This window comes from Brassica napus, chromosome C3 (assembly GCF_020379485.1).
Source record: "Brassica napus cultivar Da-Ae chromosome C3, Da-Ae, whole genome shotgun sequence".
Lineage (NCBI taxonomy): Eukaryota > Viridiplantae > Streptophyta > Magnoliopsida > Brassicales > Brassicaceae > Brassica > Brassica napus.
The window spans coordinates 40,938,236-40,957,651 of record NC_063446.1 but is presented as its reverse complement, the minus strand read 5'-3'; the positions used below and the strand labels follow the sequence as shown (position 1 = coordinate 40,957,651).

The following is a 19,416-nucleotide window of genomic DNA, read 5'->3' as shown; positions in this document are numbered from 1 at the left end:
AATGTGGTGACGACGGAATCAGAGCAGATACACGTGTCACACATGATGTGTGATCTGTTTGGATGATGTAGATGTAAACATCGTTAGGATTCTGGTGGGATGCAAGCGAGTGTTAGTAAAGGAGAAAATTTTAGGGCTTAAATATTTGGTATCATGCAGTTTTGATATTCTTCCGTTTTCTTTCTGATTAACGAGAAAATCTTTTTCAACTCTTATTAGTTAGTGACAAACACTCGAGTTGCTATTTCTTTGTGGTAATTATTTTCTACTGTCTAGGACCTAGCTTCAGTTTGGTCTTTCATATTTTTTATCTGTATTCTTATAACCTTATAGAAAGGTTGGTGATATTATTTTTAACTTTGGGATCAATATATATACGTTTGCCTTTCTTATATAGTGTTCTAAATTTATAAATCCTCTCATAAACAAAAAAAAAATCCATGCAGACATAATCACTAGATTCGTATTATACATAAACTAAACAATGATTTGATGAAGTAATAAAAACTATGAACTAGAAAATTTACGTGGAGAATTTCTAGATTCGTGTACTATAATTTTTACATGAACCATTTTCAGATTTAAAAATCCATGCAGACATAATCACTAGGTGTTTCATGCAGACATAATCATCTTATAATTATTTATTAATACATATATTTTCAAATTTTAAATATAACATCGAATTATTTATATATGACAAACAAAATAAATTATTGAAAATAGTGAATATTCAATTTTATAATATGAAATCATATTATAAAAATATCCAAAAGCTAAATCTCATGTATATGTCTAATTATATCGTATTATAATATTTAAATAAAAACCCGCGTAGTGCGGACACAAATCTAGAATTCAAGTAACCTTTTAAGACTTCATTATAACATAAATACCAAAACAAACAACAACAATTGTTTATAATCGAAATTCCTAACATTTTCGCGAAGAAATATAATAACTTTGACACATGGTTCCTCTAAATTAAAACCTCATTCTTCAGTATTTTATAAACACTCGCAGAAAATGGTATTAGAAAACTCGATCTCATTTTCTTTTGATCGAATCCGATTGATTTATGTATTTTATAGTATTATAAAACTGAAAAATTATAAAAGCTTACAATTCAGGATTAAAGCAGCAAAAATACTAAGAATTCAATTACTTTTAGTTTTATAGTTGAAATTTGTTATATGCAACATAATCATACTCACACACAACTTAACATAAGAGGAAACTGCGAAATTGCCAAAATACTACATTCATTAAACCACTGTTCATGTTTATATTAACCGCTTTTCCCATCGTTTTTAAAGAGGGAAAAAACATTCATTAGGGTTAATTAATTTAGACTTAGGGTTTAGAGTTGAGGGGTAGGATAGAGTTTTTAGAATGTAAAATTTAGGATTCTAATAAATAAATAAATAAATAAATATTTAAAATTATATAAAAATAGTTTCAAAAGAATTTTCAATTTTCAAAAAGAAATTTTGAAAAACAATTCAAAAAAAAAATTATAAAAAAATTCGAATTTGAAAAAGCGTAATTCGAAAACATTAAGAAAAATAATTCATTTAAATAACTATTTATTATATATAGAGAGAAAATGGTATAAGAATCTTTTGTCTTTTAATGAATAAGATATTTTGAAAATATCTTTTTATTAGTGGTAAACATAGATAATAGTACCAACAAAGTGGTAAACATGAAAATTTCCCAAAAAAAATTTGCACAAAATTATATATTTTTTAAACCCGGTCTATCAAATCCCGCGCGTAGCGCGGATCGACCCTAGTGATTAATGAACTAAAAGGGTAAATACAACCAAAACGATAGTAAGCCAACAAAAAAAAACTAAAAAGAGAGTGGTTGTTTGTGATTGGTGCAATTGGTGTGGCAAGGATCACTCGTCGTGAAAATCTCACCGTTCATCACTTAATACAATAATAAGAAAAAGAGAAATGTTGTGATTGGCTAGTCCTTGGTGACAAGGATAGCTATTTCTCGCCATTGATAATTTTGATCGAAGGGCTCAAATCTCAAGCTCTCACGTTTCTTTCTCCTAACTTTTTCTCATTAGTAAACTTCTCCTCTGTTACAAAAAAAAAAAAAAACTTCTCCTCAGTGACAAAAAAAAGTAAACTTATCCTTTATCCATCTTATCAATCCTCCTTCTACAAACACACACCACCATTACCATCACCTCCTCCGCCATTATTATGCCTCAACCACCGTATTGTTAATCTGTCTCATCCACCATCACATCACCTCATCCGCCGCCAATATCACCATAACCTCCGCTTCCTCCTCCTTGGTCCGTCTCTTCATCTTCCCTTCTTTCGTGTTCAAGTCTTTTCATGTTATATTTTCTAATAAAATCTATTACTTTCGTTTGCAGATCTGGAATAATGACAAAAGGGTAGCGAGTAAGAGGTGAAGGATGACACATCGGAGACACGCCTGTGGTAGTGACGAACCAGACACGAAGACGTAGCAAATGCGGTGATGCTTGAGGAAGGCAGCGGCTGAGAATGCTTGGAATGCGACGAAGAGGCACACGGAGCTTGAGAAAGGTGGCGCTTAGGTTTAGGTTTTGGTTAATTAGGTTTTTGGTTTAATGTTAGTTTTCGGTTTAATGTGTTCTGGTTTACTTAATTTTTTCAATTTTGGTTTAGTCTTGTAAAATTGATATTATTTGTAAATTGGTTTTAATTAATAAATTAAATTTCAATTTTAATTTTTAATTAATTTTCGATTTAATTTCTAATTATTTAATTTTAATTAATTAATTTCAATTAAATAATTAAATTAATTCTAATTATTTTATTTCTTATTATAGCATCATATCAATGTCATTATAAGTACATCATAGCATAAATCAAATGTCATAGTTAAGCTAATAATATCATCGATGTATTGCTATCGTATTCGCACATTTCGTAGCGTAAAAAAAATGCTATCGTAGAAGGGGTACCTACGATGACTGCCGATGACATAGCATTTACGAATTCGCTATAAAACATCTACTATAGCATATTTCCCGCGCTAAGAATATACATATTTCTTGTAGTGCTTTCAAAATAACGCATCAATGGATCTTCGCAATTGAGTAGAATATAGGTGTGTGCACTATGAGCGTCATGTTCACTCGACCACCAAACCTCTTTAGACTGCCCACCGAGTCGCCCAATCTGGCTAAAGATGTCTGGAACACCAGCAACTGCATATGTTGGCGCAACACCACCATCATCATATCTTCTTGGAGCTCTTCTCCGGGTACGTACTTTTGACGCAAAGTAGTACGATGTGAAGTGAGAAACTTCTTCCGTCAAACTTCCAGCAATTATAGAACCTTCAACTTTGGCGAGGTTCTTTGCTTTTCCCTTCAAATATTTCATGGCTCGCTCATACTGATACATCCATCCGTAATGTACAGGTCCACGAAGCAATGCCTCATATGGGAGGTGGACAGCTAGATGCTCCATGACGTCAAAAAATCCGGGAGGAAATATCTTCTCCAAGTTGCACAATAAGATGAGAATGTTCTCTTGAAGCTGTTTCACAACTTCTTCTTTAAGAGTGTGTGCTCAGATCCCTGAAAAATGCTCCAATGCCTTTTATATTCCAAAAAAAAATTAAACACATTGTTAATCATATATTATTTTGTAAATTATTGTGATATAATACACTACGTACCTGCAAGTGCTTCATGTACGTTTGTAAGAAGTAGCTCCGCAAATGCAAAGGGCAGTAGTCGTTGCATAAAGACATGACAATCATGACTCTTCATCCCGGAGAACTTTTGACCCTTTTCAACACATCTAGAGAGATTCGAAACATACCCATCAGGGAACTTCACTTCTGATGCCACCCAGTTGAACAACACCGATTTTTTTTCAGAAGATAATCTGAATATCGGAACGGGAACTTGTCCATTGCTTTTAATATGTAACTCGCTTCTTGAGCAAATATCCGGCAAGTCCAACCTCGATTTTATGTTGTCTTTTGTCTTCCCTGGGACATTCAATATTGTATTCATGATGTTCTCAAAGAAATTCTTCTCTATATGCATCACATCGAGGTTGTGGCGCAGAAGAAGATCCTTCCAATATGGAAACTCCCAAAATATACTCTTCTTGTGCCAGTTGTGATGAACACCGTAAGAATCAGGCATATTACGAGGGACATGTCAATTACCACCCCAACGAACTGTTTCGTTAGCTCTGTAGTAGTCGATTTGCGCTTCAATTTGTTCTCCAGTTAGATATGGTGGAGGAGTGTCTCTCACAACCCTTTTGTGCCTAAACAAATTCTTATTTCTTCGGTAAGGATGGCCAATGGGAAGAAATCGACGGTGACAATCAAACCAACTTGTCTTCCTACCATTCTTCAGTTGAAACGCATCTGTCGTTCCATTATAATATGGACAAGCTAATCTCCCATGTGTAGTCCATCCAGACAACATCCCATAGGCAGGAAAATCACTTATGGTCCACAAAAGCATCGCTCGCATCGTAAAATTCGTCTTCGTTGAACAATCATACGTCCTCACCCCTGTTGACCACAAATCCTTCAACTCTTTTATCAGTGGTTGTAGGAAAACATCCAGGGACCTTTTTGGATGGTTCGGACCAGGTATTAATATGGTCAAGAATAGCAACTCCCGTTGCATGCACATCTCCGGTGGCAGGTTGTATGGTGTAAGAAAGACTGGCCACAATGAATATTGTCTCCCTGACATTCCGAACGGACTAAATCCATCTGTGCATAGTCCGAGATACACATTCCGGATATTGCTAGCGAAATCCGGATGTACTTTGTTGAAATGTTTCCAGGCTTTTGCATCTGATGGATGAGTCATCTCACCATCCGTCTGAGTATGCTCGGCATGCCATCTCATCTTTCCAGCAGTCTGCTCTGATTGATACAATCTTTTCAATCTGTCTGTAATTGGTAGGTACCACATCCTTTGGTACGGTACCCTATTACGTCCCCGTCCTTGCGGCTTGAATCGTGGCTTCTTGCAGAATCGACATTCTTCTAGCTTCTCATCATCTCCCCAATAGATCATGCAGTTGTCGATGCAAACATCTATCATCTCCGAAGGCAACCCAAGACTATAAACCAGTTTTTGAATCTCATAATAAGAATCAGCAGACACATTGTCTTCCGGCAAATACTCTTTAAACAAGTCCGCCCATTCGTTCATGCAACTTTCAGGTAGATTGTGATCAGTTTTAATATTCATCATTCTAGCAGCTAACGACAATTTAGAGAGACCTTCTCTACAACCACTGTAAAGTTGTTGATTCGCCGCGTATAACATTTCGTAAAACTTTTTTGCATCTATATTAGGTTCTTCATCTTCATCATGAGCTATGAACGCATCAGCTACCATATCATGAACCCTATCATAATCTACCATCTCCTCCTGATGGTAACTATGTTCATTATGCAAATGATGATCAACCGGTTCTTTTTCCTGAAAATTGCTATTACTACTACTAGCTTCATTCTGATCATAATTAAAACCTTCTCCATGTTGAAACCAGATATAGTAATTTGGCGTGAAACCTCTATTTATTAAATGTTTCCAAACATTTTCTCGGTTTGCCAGTTTCGAATTGTTGCATTTCCGACAAGGAGAGAACATTGTACCACTTTCTTGGGCGAGCGGTGTTGAATCTGCTTGATGCATAAATGTCTCCAGACCCGCAAGATATTCTTTTGTCACTCTCTCGTTAGCATCTCTATGCATATACATCCACTTCCGTAACTCGTAAATAGTCCTGGAGCCAGCCATTTTTTTCTTTCACGTTTTTTGTTGTTGGTGTGTTTAAAATGATGTTCAAACATCCTATGAATTTACGACAAAAATTAATTAGGTGGCCAAAAAAAAACGTGTAACACCTACAAAGTTGGTGAATTCAAAATTTCCTCGCTAAATACACGTAAACTATTTCTTCGTAAATAACACGCAAAGTTTACGTCGTATTTATGAGGAAATAGTTTTTCCTCGTAAAATACTCGTCAAATTACATCCACTTTACGACGAAACACTTTTGTCGTTACGTTACGAGGAAATAACGATGACTTTAGTTTTCCACGTAAGTTCCTCGTAAAATCGACGTAAATTTACGAGGATTGTTTTTCCTCGTTAAATTTCCTCGTTAATCATGTGTTTTTTTTGTAGTGGTAATTGTATAAAAATAAAAAAATAATTGTGTCTACAATGTATAAATTATTCAATCGGTAAGTTAGAAAACTACGTGGGTAAACTAAATTATGATTACACAATCGAAAAATTTAGACGAAAATATGTGATCTCCCAAAATATAGAATATTATAAGGTTGAAATGTTTTGCTTTTGTGGCATCAATTGTGGTTTGATATAATACTATTTCACTTGTCATGTATATGGATTCTTACATAAGTTTAAATTACATAACTTTATAGCTGTAACTGGTTGTTATTAAATGGAATATATGGGATGAAAGGAATTAAAAAATTTGGAATACTAAAAATGGAATAACAGACAAAATGGAATAAGAACTGAAAGTAGTTAATTCCACTCATCCCATTCATTCATGAACATTTTTTGCAGGGAATAAAAGGAATAGATTTTACAAAGGATTTGTTCTTTTGTTCCATTCCAAAATTGGAATGTATGGAATTGGTTTAAAAAGGTTTTTATGCTAACTGGTAAATATTTCATGGAATTCAATGGAATGATGCATTCCAGATAAATTTATCCCACAAATAAGTATTCCTGTTGCACTCTATATGTTTAGTGTGTTTTGTCTAAAGACCAGTTTATTGTCACATAGATAATCAAAAACAAAATAGTATTTTAGGACAATATCACACGTAGAGCGACGAATATTGTTTTTTTTTTGTTTCCCCTTTCACGCAAAAGTTCAGAATATTTCAAGTTGTACAGTAACGGAATAATAAATTGCATGTCGTTGTTATCAATAACTTTATATCTACGCAAAGTGTAGGAACAAAGAACCAGAAGTAGTAAACATAGAGTCCAAATAATGGTTGAAAACGGATAATAACGAATATTGAAATAGAAACAATGACTAAAGGAGTAGAGTGGTAGTAGTAGCAGCATGGAGGTCCAGTCGAAATCATTGACATATAACTACAGTTTCTCATAGGCCTGGGCGTTTGGTCCACCGTTCGGTTTCGGTTCGGTTGAATCGGTTGTTCGGACTATCGGTTCATAGAGCACAAGTACCAATCGGTATTTTCTATAATGAATAATGGTTTCGGTTTGGAATCAATCGGTTTCGGATCGGTGCGGTTGAAGTAAACAAAATCCACTACCAACCGATAACACTACGGTTCCGGTGTGGTTTCGGTTTTAACAACCATAGTCAATCAAAAATAACCAAACAAACCGAAATATACCAAACTTAACCAAACATCCGAAAATTCCATTGAAACAATCTGAGTTCAAACACACCAAAACACAACGGAAACACAAGTTTTAGACACAACAAGACAAGAAAATTTGTGTCTAAACTTAAAACCAACATTCAAACCAAGAACAAGTCTTCAAATTGCAAAAAAAAAAAAGATAACTTGAGACCGAGATAAAAAAAGATTGCCATGATCTTCTTAAGCTACCACAAAGCCTTAGTCTTCTACTCTTCTTCTGCAACTGGAACTCTTTTTTTCTTCATACTCTGTTTCATACAAAGTTCAAATCAATTACTAAAACCAAACATTCATGTTATAAGTAAAGAAGATGAGGTGTGTAAGAATTTACCTCTTTCAAGCTTGTCCATTTCTTCAAGGTCATCTAGTATCTGAGGATTTGTAAGCACTCTTGACTCCATTTTTATGTCTTGCTTCATCCACTGCTCTGTGCACATCAAAACCTCCACCATATAATGCGTCAAACAGCTCCTGTGAGGTTCTAGAAGCCGACCGGATGTACTAAAGGCACTCTCTGAAGCAACTGACGAGACTTGTATAGCTAGAACATCTCGAGCAATCTCAGACAAGATAGGAAACTTAACTGAGTTCTTTCTCCACCATGAGAGTACATCATACTCCATTCCAATCATCAAGTCAGGCTGTTCCACGGACTCCTTAAGGTATGTTTCCAGCTCATCCTTCTTTTCTCTAACCCCTATTTCGTTTAGCTTCTGCTTGTATCTAACATCCATCCTCTTGTAACCCACAAAGTCATCCACAACCTCCATCCTTTCAATGCTTTGGTCTCTCGGCTGAGTAGATTGGTCAGACTGAGATGATTGGTCACTTGGATCAACCCTGGGTCCATGTCGTGAACTGTACTCTTTGAACAAGCTCCTCAAGAGACACATCAAGGAATCATACATCTCCTTATAGTCAACTGTATCCAGCCCATACAACTCTTCGAAACACAGCTTTGCAAGCTCCAACTTATTGCTGGGGTCGAAAACAGTGGCAACAATTAACATCATGTTAATATTCTTCATGCCATTCCAATACTTCTCAAACTTCTTCAGCATCTCTGTGGCTTTAGACTTCATTTCAGAATCAGAGCTTGTGGAGAGACCTATCAGATTAGTCGCAATGGTTGCAATCTCACCGTACCACCTATAGGAATTGAGTGAAGTTGAGGCCGAGACCACCAGTGTCGAATTATAGAAGATGACCAGAAATCGACACAGCTTCTCAATAGCATTCCAATCCCTTAGCTGAGGAGGTCCTACCCTTTTTTCTCCATTTTCCAACTCGCTAAAATGATCATTGTACAGCTTGTCTTCTACTTCCATCTTACTGAAAGCCACCTTGAACTTCAGAGCTGTTGACAACATTAGGTAGGTAGAATTCCACCTTGTCTTGACATCCAACGGTAGACTCCCCCTTGTGATCTTACCAGAGTCAACTTTCAACTCAAAAGAGCTCAACCTGTTAGCATGCGATCTAACATAGGAGACAGCATTGCGGATAGCAACGACATTGTGATCTATTTCAGCCATTCCATCCTTAACTATCAGATTAATTATATGGGCACTACATCTCAGGTGTAAAAACTCCCCATCTAACACAAAAGCCTGATCTGAACCAAGGACAAAACTACTCTGAAACTTCCTCAAAGCTGAACTATTGGCAGTAGCATTATCGACAGTTATGCAGAAAACATTTATGATTCCCCATTCAGACAAGCACTCTAGTAAGACATTGGCAATAGTCTGACCTTTGTGATCCGTGATGTGTTTGAACCCTATGATCAGCTTCTTTAACTGCCACAAAGGGTCAATGTAGTGCACTGTGATGACCATATAGCTCGCACCTGTATACGTTGTTCAATAAAAAAAACCATGATCAGCTTTCTAATATGTATAAAAGAATTGAGAGATGTCAAAAGTATAAAGTTTACCGGTTATTTGAGAGACCCAAATATCTGTTGTCAAAGACACTCTTTGATTGCTTCTCAAGAACCATTTCTTGAGTGCATCTTTCTTTTCCACATACATCTTGTTAATGTCTTTTCTCGCAGTTTTTCTTGAATGAAGAGTGTACCCAAAATTTACCTACAAACATAGAAAAGAGAAGACATTAGTTACAATTAAACATGATACTTGAAGATTATCATAAGTTACAAGAACATTAGACATTACTAACCTTGTGACAAAAAGAGGAATAAAATAAACAAAAAGAAGATTATCATGCGTAATGCGCTTCATTAGTTTAGATTCCAAGATTTTTCTGAATTTCAAGATTTTTCTGAAGAATAAAATAAACAAAAAGAGGAAGAGGGGATTACGAATAAGGATAATAGTTATTAGTTAACATGATTTAAATATAATTAATCGGCTATTTTATAATTAGTATAGCAGAAATATTTCAAATATTATTAATGATTCAGAGGGTTTATCAAACAAGTAATAAAAAGAGGATATAAGCCTTAGATAGAGTGTTTATGTAGACGAAAATAATCGGTCAATGAGAAACTATATTTTTGCCATGTCACCTCCTCTATTTGTTTTTACAAAATGATCCTTTAACTTTTAACTTAAACAATTATAACCGAAAATATATTGTTTTAGTGAAATATATTATTAAAAAAAGTAATAAAAGGAGAATATAAGCCTTAGATAGAATGTCCACGTAGGCGAAAATAATCATCCAATGAGAAACTATATTTTTGCCATTTCACCTCCTCTATTTGTTTTTACAAAAAAATCCTTTTACTTTTTACTTAAACAATTATAACTGAAAATATTTTTTTAGTGAAATATATTATTTATATAAATATATTATATTTTTTATTTACATAATAGTTTGTAAAGAAATATTTAGTGTAAATAATATCATAATTTTATAAAATACTAAAATAAATTGGGTTGGTTTTCAACTTTCACAAATAAAAAATATTATTTGAATATTCTTTTTCAGGAGAGAAAATAGAAAAATACATCAGAGAAAATCCATCTCTATTATGATTTTTTTCTATTTTAGAGAAAAAAATAGAGGAATACATTGGAGATGGTCTAAAGCATGGCCGACGTAAATGATCGACGTTGAGATTTCAGCTTTTCTGATTCTTACTATTCTAATGTTTCAATATAATTTGAATATTCCCTTTGCTTTATAATATAATGATTTAAAAGTATTGTTTGTTTCACTATATAAATTGTTTTTATATTTCAATGTTATTTTATACTTATTGGATATTGTGTGATAAATTATATTATGTAAATTAATGTGTAATTGATTAAATTTATATATTAATTGACAATTTTCTAAAGTAATAACTTTTAAATATTACAGATTTTAATTAAAACTGGAGGATATAAGCCTCAGATAGAGTGTCCACGTAGGCGAAAATAATGCCAATGATAAACTATATTTTTGCCTTATCACCTCCTCTATTTGTTTTTACAAAATGATGTTTTAAATTTTTATTTAAAAAATTATAACCGAAAATAGTTTTTTAGTGAAATATATTATTTATATAAATATAATTATATTTTTTTATTTACTTAATAGTTTGTAAAGAAATATTTAGTATAAATAATATCATAATTTTATAAAATACTAAAATAAATTGGGCTGATTTTCAACTTTCACAAATAAAAAATATTATTTGTAAACTTAGAAAAGAATATATCAAGAATATTCTTTTTTAGGAGAGAAAATAGAAAAATACATCGGAGACAAATTCATCTATATTATGAAATTCCTCTATTTTAGAGAAAAATTAGAGAAAAAAATAGAGGAATACATTGGAGATGGTCTAAGGCATGACCGACGTAAATGATCGACGTTGAGATTTCAGTTTTTTTTATTCTTACTATTCTAATGTTTCTATATAATTTAAATATTTTCTTTGTTTTATAATATAATGGTTTAAAAGTATTTTTTGTTTCACTATATAAATTGCTTTTATATTTCAATGTAACTTTATATTTATTGGATGTTGTGTGGCCAATTAAATTATGTAAATTACTGTGTAATTGATTAAATTTATATATTAAATGACAGTTTTCTAAAGTAATAACTTTTAAATATTACAGATTTTAATTAAAACTGATTACATTTTGAAACAGATAGAGTAATCTATAAACTAACTCTATATAGATACGAGGACAAAATCGTAAAGTGGTCTGACCTTGAATTTCTCTCATTCTGTGCATTCATAATTGGAAGGAGATAATCAACATCTAATATTATGTTCCTCTCGGTGTATTAGAAATGACCGAACCGTAAACCAATTAAGGATGATGTAAGGAAAAGACGTATTTCCAGTTATCACAAATATAGAATCAATTGACAACAACTTAATTATGTCCAGCGTAGGACAACAGAGAAGAGTTTTCATACCTTCTAATATTATAATATCTCACTATATTAGTGGTTAAATCAGTTTTCTCTAGCACAAATCCTCACTCCATTCTTGGAGTTTAAGCCATTCTATCTGATGATATTAGTAGTTTGATCAAAAAAAAAAGAAACGGCAGACATGTACATTGTAATTGGAAAAAGAAAATAAACAAAAATCAACCGGAGACTTTTAAGGTATATGAAACAAAAATTGGAAATAACAATTCTCTGCAATTAAAGAATAAGTCAATAAAACTGTAAAAATACAAAATAAAACAAAAAATATACACAGAAAGAAAAATTTAGTAAAATAAAATCATAATATAATTTCCATAATTGATAGTGCTCAGTTACACTAAAAAGTCTAAATTTACAACATACACAGTTTTATTTACATCTTTAAACCTACTATATAATTAAAATGATTCTAAAAAAAGTGCCAGCATCCAGCACGAAGAGTTAGAAAATATACGATAAAATATAATACATAACGTTAAAAATACATTATCATTGATCATTAAAAAATTATGTTAGTAGTAATAAAAATGAAATGACAACACATTTATTAAAACCATATAACGACACGCAACAAAGTGTTATTAAATATACAAACTACAAATTAAATATGCTCAACGCAAACACACATAAAAATGAGACATCATATTTGAATATATATAAATAAATAATTTTAAATATATTATATTCTTGATAATTTTAAAATTACTTAAAAAGAAACTAAATTATTAAAAAATTAATATACAAATAAAACTAAAGCAATATTTTGTAACGTCAAAATAATAAATGAATATAAAATATATTATGTTAATAAAATAGATTTTAGATTTTAAAGACTTCTAATTCATGTAATATTACAAAATTCAAAATTTGTTTATTACAATTAATATTTTACCATTATATATTTTAAAATAATATTCTAGATCGATATTCAATTGTCAGTTTTCAACTATTACACGTAAATTTTTTTATTAAGTATGCCTTTTTTTTTGAAAAGGAGGTTCTATATTTTAAGTAGGTTATTGGATTAATTTTTCTTTTCGTGAATTTATTCGAGATGAGATTCCGATCTTTTAAACTAAGATAATTTATGTTCTATACATAATTATATATTTTTTTACATAACTCTAAAATCTTGGACTTGATTCTTCATATTTTATTAGTTAATTGTGTTACATATAATAGAAATACTTACTTCAAACTAAAAATATAAAAAATAATCAATTTAAAAATTAGTTACATATAGTTTAATATACAAAAATTCACATACACATAAAAATGATAAATGCAACAAATTTAAATATATTATCCGCGCGTAGCACGGAGAAACGATCTAGTTGTGTTAAAAACGAAAAAGACACGTTTATAGACATGACTACATAGTAGATGGTTAGATCAACTTTGTTGCAGACAGAAAAATTGTCTACATAACACTTAGGTCTGGGCATTCGGATCTTCTTGTCGGGTTCGGATCGGTTCCTGTCGAATCCGGATCCTTCGGGTCCTATACATTAGGATCCAACTAGGTACTTAAAAATTTTTGGTTCGGATTCGGGTCGGTTCTTGTCGGATCCGGATCAGTTCGGACCTATAAGTTATATATCCGCAAAATACCATAAATTTTAGGTCTATTTTGGGTTTGGATCCGTTCGGATATTTAGAACCCGGAATACCCGAATTGGATCTGAAAGCCCGAAATATACCCAAAAACACGATAAAATAACCGAAAACCCAAAAAAATATTCAAAAACCCAAAATACAAGAGTTTTTACCCGAAGTCTGACCCCACGATCTAAAAATACCCGGAATTTTATTCAAATACCCGAATTATATTTGTGAAAATCTAAAATTTTACCCAAACCCCGAACCTATACCCGAAAACCCGAAACTTAAAAAAAAATATCCATGATCGGGTCCAAAATAATTATACCAAATAAGTACTTCAGTCTAGATCCGAGCAGGACCCGAACCTGTAGTTTCGGGTCGGTTTCGGTTCGGGCTCGGGTCCGGGTAAAATGCCAGGCCTAACTGAACATTTATGTAAAGAAATCTGAAATTGAATAAACCGATTCATCTACATGATTTGTATAGGCTTGTAAACTTAGTATTTAGGTGAACTTAAATGAAATAAAAAAACTAGAGTTCTATCTCTACCTTTAGAGAGAGATTTCTCTCTCGATCAGCCCTGTTCACGGATCCTTATCTTTCACAGGGGATCGGGGTTTTCTTTTTTTTGGTGTAATATATATCGATATATGATCGGTTTCTCTTCCGTGTAATCGGATTTCTTTTCGCGATGGCGATTTTTGTTGTACTTTCAACCCAAAGCTGATCCATTCTTCTTTGTGTTCTTCACCTTTTTTGTTTATCAGTTTTGTGGTTGAAATTAGTAAATTCGCGTTGGCGATATGGTTCTTCGGCCTTGTCCGATTAAAGTTCCGGTTGCGGATTTTGATTCGGCTCTGTCCGATTAAAAGTTCTGGTTGCCGATCTTAATTCAGCTTTGTCCGATTTTGTGTGTGTGTGTGTGTGTTTAGCTCTTCTCCTACTGATTTCATCTTCAATCCATCTGTTCCAAAGGATTGACAATCTTTTCACTAGAAAATCTCTACTCTTGATTCGGATTTGGAATCAATTTTCGCATATAAAACGAAGTATCCATAAAGATCAAGACTAGAGGGTCAGAAGATACTAGGGAGATTCGAAGCAGAAATAGAAGAGTCGGAGCTGCCGTTCAGGCTAGCGTTCCAACAACGTCCTGTCTCGGTTTTTTTTTGAAGGTCTTCGTTGGAGATTAACTCTAATGGTTGGAGAAGATGTGAAACGCCCTAAATCGGGTAGGATCACTTTAGCTGGGTGTTGGATATGATCCGAGAAGGCAATGACACTTCTGAAACTGAGATGGATTGAAAGGATCGTCAAGAGATGCGAAATGACTCTTGATATACCCACGATCTAAGGCTAACCACCCAAGAAAGAATGAATGTGTTGGCTAACCACCAAACAACACACAAAGATGAATTAGTTGACCACCAAATCAACAAGCCGGTTCACACCAATGAACTAGCTAAAGAACTCTCTCTCTCACTCAGAGAAAAGAAGAAAACAAAAATAAACTCAAACTTAGACTGATTTTATTCATGGAAGAGATTTCATATTTATAATACTTGTAGTCAAAGAGAATTAATGTGAATTGTGGGAAAACAAGCCATAGAAAATATAAACATTGGCTAGAATATTATTAATGAGTCAAAGACTCAGTTTTCCATGCAGTTTGGTTCACGTTCTGGTCATGGAAACCCTTCGGCTATTATCCAGGTTCATTCGAACCAAATGGATGCACTGGGTAAAGATAAGGACGCTTGCGGGACTGTCCGGATGGTCCGCCGGATAAGAATGCATGTATGTCTTCGGTTTCTTCACGACCCAAGCTAAGTCTGGCTCGACCGTGGGTCTTAGAGTATCGAGTTGGTCGGGGAAGACGGGCTGTGGTTCGGTCGGTTCGGTCGTCTGGACGTGGTTCCAGCCGAAGCTCCAATCGGGACGCACGCGGGACGGCTCAGTCAGTCTGATCGGTACGGTCAGATGAACGAACGTCGGTCAAATTGTTCAGAACGTCCTGATCTCCATGCTGGTTGGCTCCAATGGACTGATCCACGAACCGGGGCACATCAAGATGTCTTTGATGAACGGGTGGCAATTGAAGGAGATTGAAGCGAACAAGGAGTTTCAAGGGAGTCGGAGATGGTGAATGTGATCGGCCGGCTAGAGTTTTGGCGACGTTTCTCGCTCTTCGATTCAGGAGACGGTGGAGCCTAGGAATAGAACACGTGTTGTATACGTGTTACACTTGCGATTAATGTTTATCTTTAATTTTAGGTTCAAGTTGGGCTGAATGTATCTATTAAAATCTTGAACTGTTTGTAATTGGACCCTGTCGGGGTTCGTTTATAAAACGAAAAGTTGGAAAAAAAAAGGTGAACTTAAATGGGCTTTTGTACTAACATTGAGGCCCAACTAAATTAAAGGCGATATCAACTTGTTAATAAACAAGGCCATTATTATTTTTTTTTTATAACATCTTATCTTTATTATTATCAAAAGAGGATTAAGAGAGTACATGAATCCAAACATACAACAAATACATTTTTAAGTAAAACATGATAATAGAAAAGTAATAACACGATGCTTCCTAACTCTTGTGCATGATAGACTGATTCGCTAACTTTATCTATTTTTGTTCTCGGTCTTATATGATCTTGTGTTCGGCTATCATTTATTGTGATCCAACGCCTTTTATCACTTAACAGATCAGTGGGTGCGATCCATCTGTTACATCGCTGCCCATTCCATACACTCCCGCTCCAGGAGATAACATGATTTGTTGTAGTATCTATCCATATCATAAATAATCCCTCAAACTGACAATGATAAGCACTTAACTCCATCGTCTCCCACTCCATGTCTTCACATAAACATGTCGTATTTCCTCTTGTTGTCAAATAGAGATTAAACACATCTCTCTGAATTAATGGAGTCACCATCGTCCATGTCAGAATGTTAAAATAACATGACGTACACAATCTTCTCCATGGCCACGGTGGTTTAAGATTCCTTTTTTTGTTCCATAGAACTAGTAATCCTTCCAAAGAATTTCTGGATGGAAAAGACCACCATGTCTAACAAGCCATGGAAATACACGGACAATACAAAACCACCATGGTTTGATTGTTGGGAGATTGCACTCAACAATAATGGAGATAATAGACTCACCTATGAGGGAGAAAAAAGACTCGTCAAAGCTCTGATCCAAACCTCCTAACTGCCCAACGAACCAGTGGAGAAACAGAAAACTGTTTGCCCATGACGAAGACATTACGCGACGGCACCAGGAAGAGGAGAGATGGTGTGACAATAGATCACGTCGCTTGATTAAACTACGCAACGACAATGAATTTATTTGAACTAAAAGCTTAAGAAACATATAAACAATAATATAACAAGAGTACGAACCGACGCCGGAGCCGACGCCGGCCAGGGATTGTTGTAGATAAACTGTTGTTTGTTTTCGCCTTTTGTGTCGCTTGGGAGAGAGAAACGGTTATTTTTAGAGTATTTTTTATTTATTATTGTTTTGTTTCAAACAAGGCCATTATTATACTTCATTTTTAACCCTTAACTAAATAAACTAAGACCATCATTAACGCAGGGGTTAATGACTCCTCATAAGGCAAAATTTTAAAAAAATTAATAAAAAAAAGAAGAAAAGCATAGACTCGCCTCTTCCGTAAGGCGTAGAAGGCCCGCCTCTTCGTTGACACGCGTCAAGCGTAGAGACGCTCTTTCTTCGGTTACGAACGCGTTCTCTCCCTCTCTCTCTCTCTCTCTCTCTCTCTCTCTCTCTCTCTCTCTCTCTCTCTCTCTCTCTCTCTCTCTCTCTCTCTCTCTCTCTCTCGAAAGCTCTCTCAAAATCTCTCTCTGCGAAAGGCGATTCGGTTCTCCTTCGGTGGCTCTCGTCGGCGCTGTCTCGGCGACGTCTCGTTCAGTGGCTCCCGTCGGCGACCTCTCTCTCGCTGGTTCTCCTCGAGGCGTCAGAGCTCTCTCTCGGTTCCTCTCCTCAAATCGAAAGGTAAGCGGTTGTTCTGTTATTGGTTTTGCATGTCTTAGATTAAGCATTTTCTTGGTCTGATCGGTTGTTTTTCTTTGTAGTTTGTTGGTTTTGTCTCTCGGTGGGTCTTTTCCTCCAATATTTCACTCGGTGGCTCATCTCAAATTGAAAGGTTAAGCAGTTCTTCTATGGATTTTGCATGTGAATGATTTAGAATCTGCATGCTCTGTTGATTCGAAGATTTTAATTGTTGTTTCTGATGTTTTTGATTCGGTATGTTTCGTTTTAAGATTGATGGATGAAGAACATTTTGTTTGAATAAGTTTGTTTCAATTAAGAACAAACTGTTTTAAGACAGATGGATCAGGAATGGTTAATGCTATGTAATAGATTGCATTATAATAGATTGATTACGCTTGATTTGTTAGTTGTTTGGCTTCTTTGTATGAAATACTTTTTGTTTCTGTCTTTCTGTTTACATATAGCAGGATCAAGGTTCATCGACCAAAGGTTCAGAGCAAAATTAAGGTTAGTGTTACTCTGTTTTTTGGTTGTGGAAACTAATTGCTTTAAGTTCCGGTTTGAATTGAATCGAGTGTAATAAATGTGTTGGTTTGAGTTAGAAAATGGTTGTGTGATAAACAAAATTGATGGCTAGATAGAAAATGGTTATGTGATTAATAGAAGTGTAGTTTGTAGGTAAATGTCAACTCGTTTTTTCTCTGCCATCTAGCTAGAAGTGAATGTAGTAGATAAATGTGAACTTGTTTGTTGGTTGTCATCAATGCATCTGAAACTTCATTTCTTCTCTTCCTTCTCTGCAATCTATAAACATAAATTCCTCCTTCACTTTCTTATCATCTCCTTCATCGTTCTTCATCATTCTCCTCCCTATGGATTCTCAAAGGCAATCTTCTAGCTTTTTAGACTTACTAACCAGTCAGTTACCTAATAATGAAAACCCATCTCAGTTACTGAGTTTTTCTCCTAGTCCAGCCAATGAAAACCCATCTCAGTTACTGAGTTTTTCACCTAGTCCAGCCAATGAAAACCCATCTCAGTTACCTAGTCCAGCCGTTGGAGGATATTCTTCACGTGCACAAACTGGTGAGGAGCGTAAGCAAAGGTGTAAGTGGTCAACAGCTGAAGATCTGGTCCTCATCAGTTCATGGCTTAACACCTCCAAGGATCCAGTAGTTGGGAATGAGCAAAAGGCAGGAACATTTTGGAAGAGGATTGCCTCTTATTATAATGCAAGTCCGAAGGTGGTTGGTTTCACTAAGAGAGAGCCAAGCCACTGTAAGCAAAGGTGGGGAAAGATAAATGAAGGTGTCTGCAAGTTTGTGGGGTCATATGACGCTGCATCCAAACAGAAGAGCAGTGGCCAGAATGAAGATGATGTTTTGAAGGCTGCACATGAAATTTTTTTCAACGACTACACGGTTAAGTTCACATTGGAGCATGCCTGGCGGGAGCTTAGGAATGATCAAAAATGGTGTGGGACTTATGGAAGTAGTCAACAAAGTTCTGGTGCAAAAAGAAAGAGGGTGGGGGAACAACAATCTTTTCAGTCATCAACATCTATGCCGAGTGTCAATGGAGAGGCTTCTCCAACAGCTAGGCCTATTGGCGTTAAGGCAGCAAAAGCCAACAAGGGTAAAAGGGCAGTGGGAGAAGAAGAGAAGATTCTGCAAGGGTTTCAGCAAATGTGGGAGCTCAAGCAGAAGGACTTGCAAGAACAGACCCAGTTACTGAATATGAAGGATAAGGTTAACAAGTCCAAACTGCTTGACAGTTTGCTTGCGAGAACAGAGCCACTTACTGAATTAGAAGTGGCTCTTAAGAATAAACTGATTAGTGAAATGTTAATGTAATCCTTTAACCTCGAGTGTTTTTATGTAAGATATTTCTAGTCAATGCTATCAATGTTGCTGTGAAATTGATGTGTTATATATATGTATTGT

At 34.7% G+C, this 19,416-nt stretch overlaps 1 long non-coding RNA gene across 1 annotated transcript; it reads left to right on the top strand.

Moving 5' to 3' along the window:
- Positions 1-1,556: 1,556 nt before the first annotated feature.
- LOC106424870 lies at positions 1,557-2,737 on the top strand. Its single transcript, XR_001284965.3, has 2 exons — positions 1,557-2,314; positions 2,399-2,737. It is a non-coding gene; the product is annotated as an uncharacterized LOC106424870 (long non-coding RNA).
- Positions 2,738-19,416: the final 16,679 nt, after the last annotated feature.